Source organism: Oreochromis niloticus, linkage group LG10, assembly GCF_001858045.2.
Source record: "Oreochromis niloticus isolate F11D_XX linkage group LG10, O_niloticus_UMD_NMBU, whole genome shotgun sequence".
Classification (NCBI taxonomy): domain Eukaryota; kingdom Metazoa; phylum Chordata; class Actinopteri; order Cichliformes; family Cichlidae; genus Oreochromis; species Oreochromis niloticus.
Window position 1 is genome coordinate 5951717 of NC_031975.2, and position 13017 is coordinate 5964733.

General features: G+C 40.0%; 1 protein-coding gene across 1 annotated transcript in view; it reads right to left on the reverse strand.

Moving 5' to 3' along the window:
• Positions 1-2872, reverse strand: part of LOC100695266 (zona pellucida-like domain-containing protein 1) — a 44127-nt gene extending 41255 nt beyond the window's left edge. Inside the window, exon 1 of the mRNA XM_019355713.2 lies at positions 2681-2872. The gene's annotated coding sequence lies outside the window, so the exon portion shown is untranslated. The remainder of the gene's footprint in view (positions 1-2680) is intronic.
• Between the last annotated feature and the right edge of the window lie 10145 nt (positions 2873-13017).

The window sequence follows — 13017 nt, forward strand, 5'->3', positions numbered from 1 at the left end:
GTTGTCCTTGAGGCGGCAGTAATCCTGTCTAATCTGAGGGATGTCTCAAGTGCCATTTCCATGCTGATGGGCCTTCTTTTTGCCCTCAACATAGACTATCCAAAGGAACTTCAGGGAAACTTTGAAGTCATTCAGAACGTCCTAATGAACATTGGTGGAAGGCAGTGCATCTCACTAGTGCATGGTCTAAGAAACAGACTCTTTACACTCTTTACATTCCAGATTAGACAATTACTCATTTGTTCATGGTTTAAGAAACTTATGTGAACAACAATATAATGGTGGACTCTGCAGATGCTTATCTCATGCAAGTCAGTAGTTTTTCCTTTGTTTTGCAAACGAATGTTTCTGAAATATCCATCTAATCAAATGTTTCAGAAGCATGCAGTCATTTTCAGAGATATTGGTTCTGTGGAATTTGTTGCAATTGTAAACGAAGACAAATACAAGAGTTTGATGTCTTAGTTGTTATAAACTGATCTTTACTGTCACTTATCAAAGGTTTTGTACTATTTTAATATTTCAAGTTTTATGCTAACAGGTGTGACTGAGCACAATGAAGTTTAAAAATTTTGCAAATGTAAAGAATAACTTTTCTAAAATAGCAAGTGTCCCGTTGATACATTACATTAATGCAGACTTTATGTTGTTACTTCACAAGAATCACTACTGCTCCTAGAGTATTGGTCAGAATTTAATCTTCACCCAAACTGGGCTCAAGACCAAGTTCAAATTTATTGTTTCACAGGGAGCAACCTTTGAGTTTTGATGGATCGTGAGCCTGATGAGCTACGTCACTGATTTTTCTGTTTCTCAGATGACTAAGATGGCACAATAAATGGTGAATGTTGGGTGCTCATGAGTAAATGTCTTGTCATGTTCTTAAAACAAACTTTCTGTCTGAAATGATCAGATACACTTTAATGGAATCTGTGGGGTTTTATTTTTTTCTGTAAGCAACAGAAAATTAATTTAAAGGAATGTAGGTATTTAAACCTGAGATCTAAGATGAACCTAACAGGTAGTTTTGTTGAAATGGATGTTAGAAAGCTAAAAAACAAACAAAAAAAAAACAAAAAACAAAACTTAAGATGTTCAATACACAATTTTCTTTACATCCAGTCAATCAACTCTGATAATTAAAATGAAACTGATTTACAAGTTCACTCAGCTACCTTAAGGAGCTCAGGTAATTAATAAACTTAAATCAACTTAGCTAACAGATTATGTTAGTTAAGCTAAAATAGATTCCTAAGTTAAAAGAACTACTAAAGTATTTGAATTAACTAAAAAACCCAAGTCAACTGAACTAGGACAAGAGTTTAAACAATAGATTATTTTAATTTAGCTGAAAGAGTTTTCCCAAGTAAAAATGACAATTAAAGGAGTTGAACTGACTAACAAATCTCAGTCAACTAAACTAAGACGAAAGTTTAGACAACATGTGATTTTTCATCAACATAACATTTGGTTGTGTTACAAGAACAAACTCTATTTCTTGACTTAACTTAAAATTTTAAGGCAGCCCTGTACCTGATATTTTTAAGTTGAAACAACAAGTTATATTTTACAGTGTGGTCACAGGACTCTCACCACATGGCAAAGTAAAAGAAAGCTAAATTTGTGGAGTTTCATGGGATTAGCCAGTTCTACCTCTATCAGCTTCCATATGGTCAGCAGTGCAAACAGAGGACACACAGGAAATATGAATATAAATGTATGTGGAACACGAGGACAGAACATTGCAGTTTGAATTTTTAGGAAACGTCTCACTCTAGGCCTATTGAAAAAAAAGGACACATGTTTTGGTGCTAAAGCTAAAAAGCATTCTTCTTTTGCACAAATTAATCTGTTTAATCAGGTGTAGTCTGCTGAGTTGTCTGACCTTCATACTTCTTCAGTCCACAAAATATTTTGTTGAGGCTGTACATTAGGAACTCTGCAGCTAAGAAAAAAGTCTTTGTTCTTGTGATTCCTTGTGCTTTTTGAGAGGGACAGAAAAGGTTTGGTTACATCACAAAAATACACAGCCAGTGTGCACAGTCCACAACTGTAAACTATTAAAACAAGAGTTTAAGAATATGAAAAAAAAAGGCTCAACACAACAGGAACTCAGCGCAATTGGCAGTCCACAAATATAATCAAACAGTATATGAGCGACTATGGTCTTTGCAATGCATGGGGTTCCCTTCACCCCAACAGTAAGGAATATTCTTTCTTCTCACATGTCCATCACTCCTACTCTCGTCTGGATTATTTCGTAGTCAGCAGCTCACTGCTGAGTAACATTTCAGACACTGAGATACACTTTGTAGCTGTCAGCGATCATGCTCCTATAACTCTAACAGTAATACATAAGAAGAACACTTCACCAAGTACAAACTGGAGATTTAACACATCACTGCTCAAAGATGAAGACTTTATTAAATATTTTTAAAAAGAGTGGGCTCTATATTTAGACTATAATGGCACCCCTGGAACATCAGTATCTGTTCTCTGGAAAGCAGGGAAAGCTGTGATGAGAGGTAAAATAATTTCTCGGTGGAGAGAGTAGACAATTTCAGATACCTGGGTGTTCACATCTCACAGGTATCTGAAATTGTCCCGTCACATTAACACTCTGGTAAAGAATGCCCGGCAGTGTCTCTTCTTCCACAAATGACTTAGACATGCTACCTACCTCTGAAGGTGCTCAAGAACATTGTGATATTCTGGATTAGACTCTTTGAAAGGATCAGGAAGGAAGGACGTGGATACGAGTTTTATTGAACAGCAGGACATACCAACTCAAAACTATTGTTTTCCCTTAGTGGTCTACAAGCTTCCTTTCATTATATGTTGGTCAACCAAGAACTAGCCCTGTAACAGGCACTTCTGTATTATTACCACTGATGGGCAACAGTTCACTCTATTACATCCCTTCCCTTTTAGATTTTTAATTCAAATAAGTAAACTCTTTAAGAAATGAATTTTGACTGCCAATAAAATATTCTACTGCCTTTACTAACAATGAACAAATGTAGCCATTACTCTAAGGCTGTTTCACTTCTAAATTAACTGGCAGTAAATACTTAAATCATAGTTTCTACATTTTCAAAGATTCAGTCTCTTTGGAGGAACTCTGCGTCTCTCTGGGTATCTGCGTTCCACAGATGGGCTTTGGGCGGTTTCTGGGGTTGATACTGGTGGTTCATCAGTTGTCTGTTCAGGTGGTTCAGCAGGTAAGGGGTGTGATGTTAAATTCCCAGGTGGACTTGTTGGAATCTCTGGAACATCACAGTCCATAATCACTTCTGGTCATCCCTCTGGAACCGGTGAAGATATAACTGGGTGGAGAATCCGCCAGATTCTCCACATGTGAGAAATAGAAGATACTCCCTTCCTCTGCAGTGTTGTCTGGCATGTTGCGAGGTAAACGTGACAATGCTTCTGGATTGGGATGTTCTGATCTTCTGTATTCAATGTCATAGTTGTATGCCATTAAAATAAGAGCCCAGCATTGCATCCTTAGTGCAGCGAGTCTTGGGACAGCTGACTTTGGTCCTGGTATAGCCAGCAGTGGCTTGTGATCTGTTATGAGGGTGAATTTCCTCCCATACAGATATTTATTGAATTTCTTGACTCCAAAAATTATGGCAAGGGCCTCTTTTTCTATCTGGGCATACTTGTGCTCAGCTTCAGTTAATGCACTTGATGCAAATGCCACGGGCCTTTCCTCTCCATTTTCCATGAAATGAGAAATGACCACGCCTGCAATCTGTAAGGTGACAGATTGCAGGCTAACTTCAATGGCAGGTTTGTGCTGTAGTGCACCAACACTTTCTTTTGCAGCAGTAGACTTTTTGCATCTTGAAATGCTTTTGCACATTCCATGGTCCAAATCCATTTATCATCTTTTCTCAACAGATTATGCAAAGGCTGAAGAATGGTGGATGGATTTTCCAGAAATCGACTGTAGTAATTTAGAAGACCCAGGAAAGGCTTCAGTTCAGTGACGTTTGTTGGTTCTGGTGCATTTGTTATGGCTGCTACTTTTTCCTCTAAAAGATGCAGACCCTGGTACTTATATAGACTTCGTGTGTTGATGTGTTTGTGTTCTGTGTGTGGATCAGTGCGCTTGTATTCAGAAGGATTCTCCATGTAACGATCTGCTAGAGGGTATGGGGAGCCATAGCCCTGTCCCCCAGGGCATGTAGCAGGCATGGAGGAGATCCAGGCCCTAGACATCCAGAGGCCCCAGAGTATAACAGCCCAAGGAGGACCACCCTGTGCCACCCTCCTGGGAAGAGCCGAGGAGAGCCCCAAACGAGAGGTCACCCAGCAGCCACGGAGCAGAAGCCAGAGGGGGCGGTAGTAGCGTGTCCACAGGCTCTGCCAGCAGCCAGCTGTACCAGAGTGAACCGAGCCGCAGGCCCAGAAGTGTGTTGATGACCAGATACTTCTCCGATTCTTCGTCTAACTGTAGCTACTGATAGGCATGAGAAAGGTCAAGTTTAGTGAAGGATGTTCCTCCAGCTAAAGTAGCAAACATATCTTCAGTATTAGGAAGTGGATATCTCTCCTCTTCAACACAGTGGTTGACACTGACTTTGTAGTCACCACATATCCCAATTGTTTTGTCTGCTTTCGGTACAGTAACAATAGGGGATGCTCTCTCACTTTTCTCAGCCTTTGAAATGACCTTCACCTTTTACAATCTTTCCAACTCTTTCTCTACAGCTTCTTTTAAGGAACTGGGCGAGCTTTACAGAAAATTGGTGTGGTGTTTGGTTTAGTGTGGATTCTGGCTTTAAATACAGCCTTGGTCATCCGAAAACACTGCCTGGCTCTGAATCACTTCTAGTACTTTAGTACTGGCTTTGCTTCTTTCTGCACCAGTACCCCGTGTACTGTGAAGCTCTGTTTCCAGTTCAGCTGTAGTTTCTTTAACCAGTTTCATCCTGTCAGAGCTGGTCTGTTTTCCTGAACAACCATCAGCGGTAGGATGATTTTTTTGGGTCTCATACTGTACTGGTAACATAATATATCCACGCACAGTGATGTGTTGGCCTGAGTAGGACTAGAGCTTAAGCCCAATTGCTGGTTTTATAGGGAAATGAGTGAGATGCATCTGATAATACTTGTCTGATACCACCAACACTGCAGATCCTGTATCCAGCAACATGGTGGTGTTCTTGTTTGTGTTGTTGTTGTTCACCTAACCCTTTTCACTGGAGGCGATGGATTACACTGAATATACTCCAAAGAGTTCAGCTTCATCCTTCCTATTTAAGCAATCATCCTCAGTTTCCACATACTGAGTTTGCTGACAGAATTTTTTATTCCTGCAAGCACATGCAATGTGTCGTATTTTTGCGCAAACATGACACTTTTCACTCTTAAATTTGCACTCATGTGCTGAATGTTTTCCACCACAACGATAACATGGTTGCTTCACTCTTGTGTCTTTTTTAGGTCCCTTCCAGCTCTTTAGCTTGTTATTGTCCTCTTGCCTGTTCTGTCCTTTCCATCCTTTGTTGGATAAATTTGGAGCATTTGTCAAGGCATTTACTTGGTGAGGTTCATGGTGTCCTGAGAACTCCATCATATTCTTCGAAGCGAGTTCCATGGATATGGCAATCTCACATGCACGTGGAAATGTAAGATCTTTTTCCGATAGTAGCTTGCACTGTGTAGCATCAGAATGCAGCCCACTAACAAAGCGATTTCTCAGGGCCTCATCCAAATATTGTCCAAAATTACATGTGGCTGACAACTGCCTCAGGGCCACAACATAGTCAGAAACTGACTTCCCTTCTTTCTGGTTATGTTTCTGAAAACGAAAACGCTCAGTGATCACCACTGGAGTTGACGGTATGCACTGTCCGTTTTCCATGGACAGTGGATAGTACTGGGTACCCTCGGAGACACAAGATTCTTTAGCAGCCTGTATGTATCTGCTCCGATCACAGAGAGAAATGTGCACACTTTCTTCTCATCGGAAACATCATTCACCATCATCCATTGCTCCAACCGCTCCAAACATGACTCAAAATCTTCCTTTGCTTCATTATATCCACATGCATTGCCATGTTAGCTCACCAGTGCTACTGCTAAAAGCTGTTCCGCTGCAGCGGTGAAGAAAACATCATTTTTTTTCTTACATTTAAACACAGTCCATCTACAGCCTCTTTCACGCTGCAGAAATCTTTAAAATCCTCTTCGCCAGTTGTGATATTCTGGGTTAGAATTTTTGAAAGGATCGGGAAGGAAGGAAGGATGTGGATACGAGTTTTATTGAACAGCAGGACATACCAACTCAAAATTATTGTTTTCCCTTAGTGGTCTACAAGCTTCCTTGCATTATATGTTGGTCAACCAAGAACTAGCCCTGTAACAGGCACTTCTGTATTATTACCAATACACTCTACAACAATACACTCTATTACATACGTCTACTCATCTACCATTCAGAGCATGCTGAAGGGAAATATCTGCACCTGGTATGGGAACAGCACCAAGCAGGACAGATGAGCTGTCCAAAGAGTGGTGCGCTCTCCTGAATGCATCATTCACTCAGGGCTGCACACCAAGTCGTGCAGTACCAAAGCCAGGAAAATTATAAAAGACCTCTCCCACACCGACAATGGACTCTTCTCAGTGTTGAAGTCAGGAAAGCGCTTTCGTTCCCTTAAGGCCAACACAGAGAGAATGAGGGGGAGAATATGAGCTTCTTCTGCCAGGCTATTCGGGCCCTGAACCAGGTGTAGGACTGGATTCTCTATATATCTCTACACACTATTGCACATGCACTTAATAACAACAATAATAATGTACTTCTGATCTGGTCTCTCTCATATCACATAGCTATACATGCACTTAATAACAAACTCACAATAACATATCTCATTAGCTGTTCTTTTTGACTGTTCACTGTCAATCTGCACACTGCTGATTTGCACACCTTTGTTAATTTTGATTTTTAACTTTAACTTTAACTTTTAAGTGATTGTTAGGTTTTTTCTTGTATTTGGCAGGGAATTGCACAGCAATAAGTATTTCATTGTATGTCGTACTGTGTATGATTATGTATGTGACAAATAAAATTTGAATTAAATTTTGTAGTCCACACCGCCCTTAAATGCAGAATGGCTGATTGCTGCTGATGGCTTGCAGGTGAGACTGGGCCGACACCAGTGGCAGACCCCACCAAACAGGCAAGGCCAAGGTGCAGGAGCCCAGTGGAAAAACACCAAAAAACAAGACACTTCCCCGGACCATGACACCTCCACAATGAACTGTCACTCAGGTTCTGTTGTACGAGAATGCGTGCTGTGACAAAGAGCTGCTTCAGCTTGTCCAAGACGGCTTGGGCAGCAGAACTCCACTGAAGAGGGTCCTTGGGAGAGGTGAGACTAGTTAATGGAAAGGCCAAAGATGGGTGTTGCCAAAACCAAGGAACCTTTGCAGCTGCTTTAAGTCCGTGGGAATGGGAAAGTCTACCATGGCCTTAACTTTCACCCAATGAGTCTTCAGTTGCCCTCTTCCTACAGTGAATCCCAAGAAAGACAAACTCAACGTGAAGCTCACATATTTTTCCCTTTTCATAGAGTGGGTTTTCCAAGATGCGCTGGAGGAACAGATGGACCTGTGTCTTGTGCTCCTGGAGAGACTTCGAGAAGATAAATATCTCCGCAAGGTAGATAAACACAAAAAGATTGATGAAGCCCTGTAGGACATCATTATCCAGGGTTTGAAACACAGCTGTAGCATTTGTCGAACGAAATGGCATTACAAAATACTCAGAATAGCCAAGATATGTATTGAATGCAGTTTCCCATTCATCTCGTTTCCTGATCCTTACCAAATAATGAGTGTTGCAGAGATCCAGTTTTGTGTTGATAGTCGTGCTTTGAAGGAGTTCAAATGCTGAGACGAGGACAGGTAAGGGGTATTTGTTTTTTACTGTGATTTTGCTTAGGTTATGGAAGTCTATGCAGGGGCAAAGTGTTATATCCTTTTTTTCCTTATATCCTTATATCATGCACTAAGGAGAGACAAGGATGGATAGAAATCTAAGGCAATATGACTTCACGTTCGGGTTTTGACAGACTATATAGGTGACTTGTTCAAGAATGTTAAATTCAGCAGCAAGAGAGTTGTGCAAATTCCCTGCTGACTCGGCCTCAGGATGTCTAGAGTAGGGTGACCAACCGTCCTCTTTTCCCCGGACATGTCCAGTTTTCATGTTCTGTCCGGGGCGTCTGGGGGGATTTTCGAGATTGATAAAAATGTCCAGGTTTTCCTGTATTCCGACAGGAAAACCTGTGGGTTTTGAATAAAATGGAATGTTATGTTGAACAGAGTAAGAACGGAAAATAAAAAGCTGGTTATGAATCATACAGTGGACCCACGTATAATTGAATAACACGACAACGTCAACCCCGAACTGCTGCTTTGTGAGCGCTTGTTCTGCGCTCACAGACGGGACTGACAGCGCGCAGCAATGCACCTACTGATGTTTAAAAGATCCCAAAGCGCAAGTGCATCTTTTCAGACGAACTGCGAAAGAAATTTCCCTCGTACCGACCATAGCTGGACTGACCACCGGTGGGCCAATGGTGATTTTTCGTTTTTACGGCCGATGGTTTTGTTGTTGTTGTTGTTGTTGTAACGGTATAAACAATGAAAGGTGGTGGATTGGCCAGATGCTGGCCGATGTGTAAAAATCAGTCAGATATAAACCAAGTTTAGGTGTAGTTTATTTTCGTTGTGCTGACTTTTTACAGTCAGTTACAATAACTCGTACTGCGTACTAGCTAGCATGACGGAGTTTCTATACAGCTGGGTGGGTGCTATGATGTTATGATAGTGATATGATATCAGTTTGGATATGTGGTGAGAGGGAAACATGAAGATGAAACCAGGAGATGTCCTCACTGAATCATCAGAGCTTAACAGGTGATGGAGAAACAGGTTTACCTTTTAGGTGACATGAATGAGTTGAAGGGAAGTTATGAACCTGTTTCTGAGAGACAAATAACACCAGGATCCTTTTTCTAACTAGCTTACAGCTGGTAACTGTGCAGGGGCAGCTCTAGCAAAGTTTTGCCAGGGGGCCAGCTTGGGCATTAACAGGGAAAGGGGGGCACAAAGAAATACCTTTCTTTCTTATTCTCATTTAAAATGTCTAGCTTTTTAATAAATAATTATCTGAATCTTACAACCAAAGTTTTTATCTGATGTAAAATGTCTAGAAATCATACATATACCAACAAGACAGTGTACATCACTGTCACAACAGCGTTTGTTTTCATTCAAAGGCTTTATGGCTTTTCCTATAATACCTGGTGGGCCGGTCTCTAGTCAAAATGCCCTGGTCAATTTTTTGTCCCAGTCCAGCCCTCATACCACCCTAGTACTGGTAATTTTTCTTATGCAGATGAGGCATTATTTCTGTACCATTATTTAATTCCAGAGGTTTTGAAGTTATTTTTTTTGCACTTGTTGACTTGTAAAAGCCTATATGACACATTTTATTTCACAATTCAGTAACTGCACAGAGAAGGCATCGTTTAAATATGTTAAATATGTTTCTTTAAAAAAGTTCTTCATGACTGAGCAAAGTGTCCTCTTTTTTGGAAATCAAAATATGGTCACCCTAGTCAAGAGGCAAGAATCAAGCGCACCCAAAGGGAATGAGCGCATCAGTGGTCATGTGCGCATCACGCACAGTGTTGCCAACCTACCGACTTTGTCGCTATATTTAGCGAGTTTTCAGACCCCCTTACCGACTTTTTTTCTAAAAAGTGACTAGTGACAAATCTGGCAACTTTTGCTGGTGTTATAGTAGACTTATGACGACTTTTTGACATGAAACCACAAATCGCTCTTACTCACAACAAGCAGCTGGTGCTTCCATGGGCACATCGCCCGTGTCAAAGCGCTTACAGGCGGTGGATAGTCCTCACGCAGCAGTCACCCCCAGCTGCTGTCAGAGCAGGAGATGTTCACCCTTACGCGTACAAACTGCAAATGAATCGCACATGAGCAAAGCCGGTAAATGTACATTTTTCTTTGTCTAAACTATATCAGTGCACTAAAACATCATTCCAACACAGTAACTTACTCATTTCCTCCATTGTGTGTGTGCCTCTCTGTGACATAAGCTAAACACCTAGCTAGCTAGCTCATCATGTCTCAGTCTAAACTGTACACTCAAAAATACAGAAAAGAGTGGGAATCAAACCCTGAATTTAAGGGCTGGTTGAAGCAGTTTATTAGTGTGAATGCTTGAAAAGCATTCACAGTATTGTTGTTGTAATCTTTATTTTTCTATTTTATTAGTGTGAATGCTTGTAAAAGCATTCACAGTATTGTTCTTCTGTTTCTTTATTATTAGTGTGGATGCTTATTAAGCATCCACAGTATTGTTCTTCTACTTTTCATATTCCGTACGTTTTTCGGCATCTATCTCCTTCAACACAGTTTAACTTAGAAAAACCATTCAACCACCGTTAGATTCTTCTTCTTTTGGACATGTGTGCTTGTATTTTTCTCATTTTTAATTTCTATATTCTTTAAATTATTCAACTTTATTCAACAAAAATTTATAATGTATTTCAATGGGAGAATCTTCAAATGCTCATTCAACTTACTCCTGTTTCAACTCTAACTACTTCCACATAGGTTGACATAGAGCCACCATTCAAACTTTAAAATGAAGCCAAGACATTGAACTATTCAACTTGTATTTATCTTTTCAATATCTATTATACTTTTTCTTCAGTTCCAGTTTAAGTTTCATGATGTTTTTTCACCCGTTTCAGAGTTTATAATGGGTGTGTATGGGACGGAATGTTGGGGCTAGAGTGAGACAGCTCAACTGCTAGAGTGAGAAGAGAAAAAAAAATTAATCTTAAAATCTTTTTTAAAACTGCTGCCGTGTCCGCGGCATTTGCTCTACAGGTATGATTTTACCCTCAAATCGTAGCCATCATTGTCCTCTTTCATCCAATGTGTTTACTAATTGTACTAGGTGTTATGGTTCTTTCATAAATGTCACCAATGCGCAGCCTCCTCGCTCCAACTCTTCCATAGACTCTAATGTTAAAATGGCTCAGAAGGTTCGTTTGAAAATCAGAAGAGCATGGTGTCTTTCCACTGTCACCACGTCCATATAATAAACTCCACAGGCATGAAAACTGAGAATTCGGTAGACTAGACATTGCTGCCGCTCACGGTGAAAGAATTTTGTCAATACGACATGTACTTTTCATTTGGGAGTGATTTGTTTGGGGCTGACTTTTCTGTTCATTTTAAGCAGCAAAAGTGAGGTGCATGTCTGTGCGTGTGTATGGAGCCATTGGGTGCAGGCTCACACCTGCCTGCCTAACGAGCTCTCTCTCAGTGTGCCAAGATTCATCTTAAACATTTCTCTTTCAACTGCTGCTGTGTCCACAGTGTTTACTCTACAGCCATCATTTTACCCTCAAAATGTCACCATCGTTGTTCTCTTTCCAACACCGTGTCTTTCAAAGCTCAGACTTTTAAATTTTTCAAACTGTGTGGATCCAAGCGGAGGGATCACATTTTAGTCATCCAGTGATTCATAGAATATGAACCTTTAATATTCATTCAGATGTTTTCTGACTCTAAATGTTCTTTTCTCATTTCTTAGGTTTTTCTAATTTACAATTAAAACATTTTCAGCTTTTTTCCAACTTCTTCTTCTGTGTAACCTTCAGCTTTTAGCGGTTAAGCACTTTTGTTTTCAGGTTAAATTCGTTTTTTTTAATCTCATTCAACATTTTTAATTTAAAATTCAGCAATTAATTCATTTCAGTGCATACATTCAGATTCAAGCATTCACACTGAAGCTTCTTCAGAAAATGCACTTTCTAGTTGTGTGGATGCCCTAAAAGGGCTTCCACACTATTGAGTTCCTGTTTCTCTTTATTCTTTATTCTACTTTATTCTAGTTGCTTCCGTACGTTTTTTGGCGCTTAACTACTCCCTCAGTTTTCAGCCGATTTTCTCCGTTCAAACTATTCTGCTATTTCTGCTAATGATCGCTATATCTTTTGGTGTTTATTACTATTATACTTTTTAAAATATTACACTTTGTTCCTTTAATTTGTCCCATTGAAATGAATGGGAAACTTCCACAATTCTGCTAAAACCTTCTTGCTTTTGAAACTTAACTACTTCATCATACTTTCACCTAGAAACTCCATTCAAACTTTAAAATGTTCTCTAATTATTAGGCTATTCATGTCTGATTCAGCTTTTTCAGATCTTCTACCATTTTACTCTTATACCTCTTTAAGTTTTCAGTTGCAAAATTGTGATTTTTCAGAAAATACAGGCGTTGCTATGGTTGCTATGCAATTAACTCAGAGTGAGCGCTGGTCTGTTCTGAATTTTCTCTTCATGTCCCAACAACTTCTTGCTACTCGCTCAATTTCCACTCACCCCCCACAAATTATACATCAAAACGTAGGTATTTTTGCTGGCTTTCAGAAAATGTCACTATCACTGTTGTGGAAGTTATAGATTTTTATCAAATCGCCTCAGAGCAACACAAAGTCTGAAAACTCTCCATAGAAACTCAATGGAGAGTCTGTTCAAAATCAGCGCTGGGACTCTCTAATGAGAGGCATTTTCAAATTGTCATATCTCCTTAACAAAGTAAAGTTAAGACATGAGGCTTGTGCCAGTATATCTTCAGACACTCCTGATGCTCACAATTCAAGAATTTTTTCCTCACCTATTACCGTTTGGCCATGAATTACACTTGTTTGAAGGTAGGAAATTTGTCCCTCGCTCAGATTTCTTCAGATTTCCAACTCTGGAAATGAGGCACTTTTTTCTCTCGTCATATCATTTTGATGGATTTCTACAGAGCCCTGAAAATTTCCATGACTGTTCACCAAAGCCTGCTGTTTCTTACGGTGAAAGAATGATTTTGATGCTCCTTATAGATTTAGAGTTACACAACGTTGTTTGAGGGCAAGTCAAGGCAGTTTTGCTTCGCCT